This window comes from Octodon degus, unplaced genomic scaffold (genome assembly GCF_000260255.1).
Source record: "Octodon degus isolate 3935 unplaced genomic scaffold, OctDeg1.0 scaffold00199, whole genome shotgun sequence".
Taxonomy (NCBI): Eukaryota; Metazoa; Chordata; class Mammalia; order Rodentia; family Octodontidae; genus Octodon; species Octodon degus.
The window spans coordinates 3,026,591-3,033,655 of NW_004524775.1; the positions used below are offsets into that span (position 1 = coordinate 3,026,591).

General features: G+C 43.3%; 1 protein-coding gene across 5 annotated transcripts in view; it reads left to right on the plus strand.

Moving 5' to 3' along the window:
- Nipa2 (non imprinted in Prader-Willi/Angelman syndrome 2) overlaps nucleotides 1–7,065 on the plus strand; it is a 33,197-nt gene that overhangs the window by 352 nt on the left and 25,780 nt on the right. Inside the window, exons 1-3 of one of the 5 annotated variants that reach the window (XM_023704638.1) lie at nucleotides 7–138; nucleotides 452–560; nucleotides 1,117–1,235. The exons of 1 other annotated variant lie outside the window; for it this stretch is intronic. The gene's annotated coding sequence lies outside the window, so the exon portion shown is untranslated. Of the gene's footprint in view, nucleotides 1–6; nucleotides 139–451; nucleotides 561–1,116; nucleotides 1,236–7,065 lie in introns of those variants that run through there. 3 more of the 5 variants (XM_023704637.1, XM_023704639.1, XM_004644447.2) reach the window with 3 other exon arrangements.

Here is a 7,065-nt window from a genome sequence, read left to right on the forward strand (position 1 = left end):
TCGGGGGGCAGCGGAGCTGGGGGGGCCGCGGCGGCCGTGCCAGCGAGCGCCCGCGAGCGGGCTCTGCCGCGAGGATCTCGGGCTGCTTCCCGTCTGCGGTAGCGCTTTGCGCTCGTCAGTTTAACTTTTGTGGAATCAGTGAGTCTTAATTCCTTTCGTACAGCGCGAAAGTCAGTTTAGTTTAGTTTTGTTGCTGTTCTTTTCTAGAACGTTAACACATTTAATACAGGACCGCATCCTAAGTTCTGTTTCTCCAAGCTCTGGACCCTCTGCCCTGCTCCGACCGTCTCTGTGCCTCTTCCCGTTTGGAAAAGAGCTCCCAGCTTCCTATTACGCGTCTTTTATTTTGTACTTTATACTTTGGGATTCTCGTTGTACTGACCAGTTTCGTTTAACCTAGTGATGTCAAGGTGTATCCATTTACTAACAAAGGATTTGTTCTCTACCGCAGGGTAGTATTGCCCTGTGTGCAGATGCCGTGTTTACGCATTCTTGAGTTATTGAGCATGGGGGCTGTTTGCGGGACTTCGCTATTATGAATTGTACGTCTATAAACACGGGTATGAAAGTGTCGCGTTAATTTGGCGCCTGACTCTTGGGGAGATAGCTAGAAGGAAAATCGGTGGGTCGAATGGAATTTTTATATTTAGTTTTTTCAGGAATCGCTACTGTACTGGTTTACATTCCCACCGGCAGTATAGAATGTCTCTCCTTCCCCTGGAGCCCCATCCAGCATTTGTTACTTGATTTCTTGATGGTGGCCATTCTTTCTGGGGTAAGATAGTATCAGTGTTGTTTTATTTTGCATTTCTCTAATAGCCAGCGATGATCAACATTTTTTTTCCTTATTGGCCATCTGTTCTTCTTTTGAGACGTGCTGTTCGTTTCAGGTGCCCTGTTTTTGGTCGTATCTTTTATTTTGAGGTGTTAAATTAGTGCCTTTTAAGTAATGGGAAATGCGAGAATGAAAACTTTCGTTGTAATCCGCTGCCTGTGAAAGTCCTGGCTTATGGTAGTTGCTAAATAAAACGAGGATGGAGGCTAGTGACCGTCGTTTAAAAAGTATTGAGTAACTTTGCAGTCCTGTTGCCTACTTCTGTATTTTCTTCTTTCCAGGCTGGAGGTACTCTGCCAGGGTTTAAGACTTTAAATGGGAAAAAAGGGTAGTTTTTACGAGAAAATGAGAATGAAAAAATCGTCTGTTTTTCAAAAGGGAGACCATATTGAATTTACATGTAAGTTAAATTTTTATTTTATATACTTCACGTTGAAAAGTTAAATTAGGCTGTATTGTATTTAAGTACAGATTTTTTAAAAAAACGTTATTTCTTTATTTGATACAGGGTCTCATTACACAGTTCAGCCTCAGCACTGGGATTACAGGCATGTGCCACCACGCCTGGTTTCAGGGCTTGCACCTGCATGGCATTGGATACTGGGGATTGAACTTGGGTCCTTGCACTTGCCAGGCAGGCGCATAGACCACTGAGCTGTCTCTCCAACCCATAAGTACAGATTTTAAAATAATTCGCCAAGTGACAGATTGAAAAAACCCTAATTTTAGCAGTGAAAGCCAGGAATGCTTGAGGTCTGTTTTTCCCGTCTGTGTGTGCCTGAGTTTTGCTACTGCAGATTGAACCTGGAACCGTGGCACTGAGCTCCAGCCCAGTCTGTATTTTTTGAGAAAGGGTTTTACTAAGTCCCTGAGTAGCCCAGCTTAGGCTTGAACTTGTAATTCTCTTGCTTCAGCCTTTCAGAGTGCTAGGAGTGGCAGGTGTAGTCTTTCTACTCACTTCCTTTTTGGTTTTTGTCTTTTTGAGACAGGGTTGAGCTCACTTTGTACCCCAGGCTGGTCTCAGATTTGCAGTGCTCCTCCTGCCTCAGCCTCCTAAGTGCTGAGATTATAGGCGTGCAATCCTACAGCCAACTTTCTACTCACTTTCTGTGTGGTCCTCTGCACCTGACCTTACCTTGGGGACCTTACCGGTAGCTGTAGAGTAGGAATAAAACTTTCTGATCATTTTTTTTTTTTTAATATTTATTTATCTTGTGTGTGTGTGTGTGGCCAGCTCAGCCCACCAGGGGGCGGGGCTGGCATGTGGTGCTGGGGGATTGAACCGCGGTCCCTGTGCTTTGCTTAGCTTAGCTTGTTCTAAGTAGGTGCTTTAGACCACTGAGCCATCTCACCAGCCCCCAAACTTTCTGATCATTGTGTAGAGTCAAAATGATGTCTGAAGGCAGTCATGGTAGCACACACCTGGAATTCCAGCGCTCAGAAGGCTGAGGCCGGAAGATCACCTAGAGTTCAAGGCCAGCCTGGACTACTTGTTGAAACTCTGTCTCAGACTAAACAAAACAACAACAACAAAAAGATGTATGAAAATTATTGGAGCTGAGTGGGGCAGAAGATACCAAACTCAGCAGTCCAAGCAGGTTTATTGGTAAACCTGAGGTGGCCCTCTTTGTTGGAGCCGAACAGAGACCGTGTCTCTTACAGGCTAAAAGTCTCCTTTAAAGTGTGTGTTTCAGTGGACTTTAGAGGATGTGTGTCTCTTCTGTGACCTGCTCTCAGGTCCTCGAGGACTGTTCTTGATTAGGTGAAGTGAAGCCTATGTTTCTCTAAAATGGTCAGTGGGCTTATTCAACTGGCAGCGTCCCTGCCTGAGCTCAGTCAGGTACAGTGCCTACAGAGTTGCTCAGTAAGTGTTGGCCATCGTTACTAGGGAGAAATAATAATGAAAGAAAATTTCATTTGTTTTCTGTTACCTGAAAATGATGCACTCATATGTAGAACACCCAATTGCTTACATTATTTTTCCATAGATGATATGAGTTTACATTCTGGTTTATTTGATTGGAGTGTTAATATCCGTCACAAACTTCAGGAGAGTAGAGAAGGTGGTGGTGATGATGGGAAAATGGAGATGTAAGTCAAAACCTGCAGAGTAGCACATATGTATGCTGAATAAGTCTAGGGATCTAAGCTATAACTTGAGGATTATGAATAATAAAGTAGGGGCTGGGGAGATGGCTCAGTGGAATAAGCGCTTCCCTGGCAAGCGCAAGGGCCTGAGTTCAGTCCCCAGTTCCACCAAAAATCAAAAATAAAAAATAAATAAAGTTTTATTAGGAATTTTTAAAATAGATTTTAGCTGTTGTAATTGTGATGGTTGATATGTCAATTTGAGGTTAGATGTTTATTTTTATTTTTTTATTTTTTTGGTAGTACCAGGGATCGAACTCAGGACCTTGGGCTTGCCAGGAAAGCACTTATTCCACTGAGCCATCTCCCCAGCCCCTAGAAGTTTAATTAAGGGACTCAGCAGGGAGCCAGGATCCTCACTTTGTAAACATCCTGGTTCTGTGCAGTGTGGTGGCACAGTGCACCCTCCCAGGGTGGGTAGATGGCTGCATATAAGGAAGGAAAGGAGGTTTGCTGCACCCTTTCTGCTCTTGTTCCTTTTCCTGTCTTCTGCCCTCTTGGACTCTTGCTCCTGTGCCATGTGCCACCCTGCCTTGGAACCAGATATGGACTGAACCCTCCGCAAACTGAACTAAAGAATCCTTTTCTCCTTAACTTTGAACAGTCACAGCTCTAAAGCAGTGTGAGATGATAGAGCTATATTAATTTGCTTTGCTGTAGTAGTAGTAGTAGTAGTAATTCTTTCTCCTCCCCCCCCCCTTCTTTTTTTCTTTTTTAGTGGTACTGAGGTTCAAACTCTGGACCTTAATGCTTGCCAGGCAGGTGCCTATGCTGCTGAACTGTATACCTGCCCTTGTTGTTGTTTTTTTGTTTTTAATCTTTTCTTTATTTGTTTGGTACAGGGTCTTGCTATGTCTCAGCCCTCCCAGCACTGGGATAACAAGCATGTACTACCATGCCTAGTTTTAGTGGCTGACATGGCATGCAGTACCAGGGATCGAACCTGGACCCTTATACTTGCTAGGCAGGCACTTAGGCTGCTGAGCTGTCTCCCCAGCCCCTCTTTTTTGTTTGTTTGTTCATTTGTTTATTTATTTATTTTTTTTATTTTTTAGTGCTGAGGATCAAACCTAGGACCTCATGCTTGCTAGGCAAGCACTCTATCATTGAGCTAAATCCCTAGCCGTGTAGTAGCTATTCTGCCTATATATACCCCATAGTATCATTTCAGACCTCAATGTACTCAGTAAGACTTTTTTTTTAAAAAAAAGTCCCTACTTGACAAACTGGGAGATAGAAGTTCTGTATCTTAGTGTTGTGGAACTGAGAGCATCCCTCAGATGAGACCATGCTCAGCATTCAACTTTTCTGCATATCTAGTTACACTTATTTTATATGGACGGACTTGAAAGAAAATAGACATTCCTGCTTAATGACCTCAAATAAGTTGGTTGCTAAGTGAGAACAATACTGTGTATGTTACAGTATTTAGAACAAAGAAAGGGTCAAAGGAATCTCCACCTTGATGACTTATTTGCATAACTCTTACTTATAGTACTGTGAATGTATAACAACATAAAACTACAGTAGTATATAGTATAGTCAGCAAAAATTAACAGTCTTATACAGACAGGGTGCACTGTACCAAAAGACACTGAAGCCCTATCAATAAGTTGTACAGTACTGTGGAAACAAGATGGCTGGTAAGACTGAGCAGTGGGTTGGGCCGCACTGTGCCCCTTGGTCATAACTAAATGTAGTTAAACAGGTTGTGAGATAAGGAATAGCTGTACTTGTGTAAAGGTCTATGATGACTGTGGATGAAAAGTTGTAACCTGGCAAAATGAATGGGTTGTAAATCTGTGTCGTGTCTTTCGGATTTGTGCAAGGCCTGTAGGGTGCTTCAGAGGAGCTGACAGTCACTTTCTTACCCACTGTGGCATTCCCTGTGGCTTTGTTCATGCGAGCTCAGCCGTGCTGGCGTTGCCTTTCCTAGAAAAGCGCATACCTTGTACCCGAGTCTTGGCTCTGCGCCTCTGGCAGCTTGGTTCCTTTCTCCCCTCAGGCCTCGCTGACCTTGCCTCCTCCTTCATTTCCCAGTGGCCTTACCATGCTTTACTCTTCAGCATGGTGCTGACCACGTTGCATCGGCCTTGCTTTGTTTCTTTTTTTTTTTTTTGCGGAACCGGGGATTGAACTCAGACCCTTGCGCTTGCCAGGCAAGCGCTTATTCTGCTGAGCCATCTCCCCAGCCCCCTTACTTTGTTTCTTGTTTTGTCTTTTGTCCCAACAGTGGGTAAAGTCCTCGAGGAGAGGGTTTTGGTCTGAGTCATTCACTGCTGTGCCATCCCCTAAACAGTAGTACACACTCAGGCCTGTTGCGTGTTGTCAAAAGTGCTGTAACAAGTTTAAACCTGTACACATGTTCCCCATTTAATGACCTATCTGTTGAACAACTGTACGACTGAGGTGTGGCTCTTGGACTTATGACCTGTGTTTTTATTATTTATTTTGTGCAGTTCTGTATATCTTCAGCCTCAATGTCTTTTTGTACAGTTCCCCCTGTTTATACAAGGACTGTAATTTTTGCTGATTGTACAGTAGAGTATACTACTGTAGTTTTATGTTGTGTTATACATTACGGTGCAGCACGTAAGAGTTACGGAGATAAAGTCATCAAGCTGGAGTTTCCTTGGACCATTTGTTCTGAATCTTGTATATATTACTGTACATAACAGTTCCTCAGTTAGTTCAGCTGGCAGCCTGGCTGAAGGAGCACAGCTTGGTTGTTAAACCAGGAATATCAGTATGTGTAGCAGGGCACAGTGGTGCATCCTTGTGATCCGAGTGCTCTGGGAGACTGAGGCAGGAGGATTGTAAATTGAAGCCAGGCCAGTGCCACTTAGTGAGATTCAGTCTCAAAAAGTAAACTCTCAGCTGGGATTTTTCTCATTGTCTTAGAAACAGCATGGGGATAATTAAGGACACCTGTCCGAAATCTGTGAGCGAACTGTTCTGGAAAGGTTCCTACTAAAATGCTGATTTCATGCATGTATTGGTGAGACTGATACTTAAAGCACAGAACCTCTCTACCTTGGTTTGTCTTCTTTCTGTGTTTGGTGTTGTCTTGAACTGATGTGAACAGGAAAGCCTTGCTTTGGGGACTTGGTACAAATTTTTATCCTGAGTCCCTCCAGCTGTTTGGCACTGAAGGATGTGTTTAAAACTTAAATGAAAAGTTGGGTGTGGCAGGACATGCATATAATCCCAGCAGTCTGGAAGGCTGAGGCAAGAGGATCACAAGTTTGAACCCAACCTAGGCAACTTAGTGAGATCCTGTTTCAAAATAAAAATGAAAAAATGTCTGGGGATGTAGCTGAGTGTAAAGACTTCAGAGATTCAGCTGGTATAATTTTTAAAAACTTGCTAACTTGGTGATTGTGTTGCCTACCATGAGTGATTTTGCAATGCAAATACAGGTTTTCCTCTTAGATGCTAGAATACTCCATTTTAAACCCGTTCCTTAAAATACGCATTCTCCAAGTTATTGAAGAATGTGAATCAAGTTCATGAATTTATACTTTGAGTCTTCAAAATCATTTAAGGTTTGAAAAGGTTATTTTGAGAATTTTTAGTCCTCATCTGTGGAATTCCTGAGGACAGGGAACGTTGCACACCTTAGAACTCCAGTGCCTGGCACGTGGTAGCTGCTAACTGTCTGTGGTGCAAGTGGCACCGTGTGAGTAACAATAGTGGGATCTTGGACGTGGCTTTTCAGGTCCACTAAGAAGCCAGATGGGCAAGTTAGCAGTTGGACTTCTCATTTTGATTTAGGAACTTAGATGAAGTGAAATGTACCAAAGTTTTGTTCAGCTCTCCCTGCCTCATGGATTATCCTTTAGAGTAAAAAAATCTCTGTGCAGGCTCTCGCAGCTGTGCTCAACCTGGAGTCACAGAGTGAAGCAGACACGACCAAATCAGAGTAGCAAAGTGGCGTGTTCCTTTCAGAGCACATACACTGATGTCCTGTTTTCAAAATGGGAGTGCAAAAAATGGGACCATTCATTTTCTCTGTTCAGTGGCTGGAGGCTGCCTTACAATTTGAAGGCTTACAAATTTGCTCTGTATTTGTGCCAACAGAT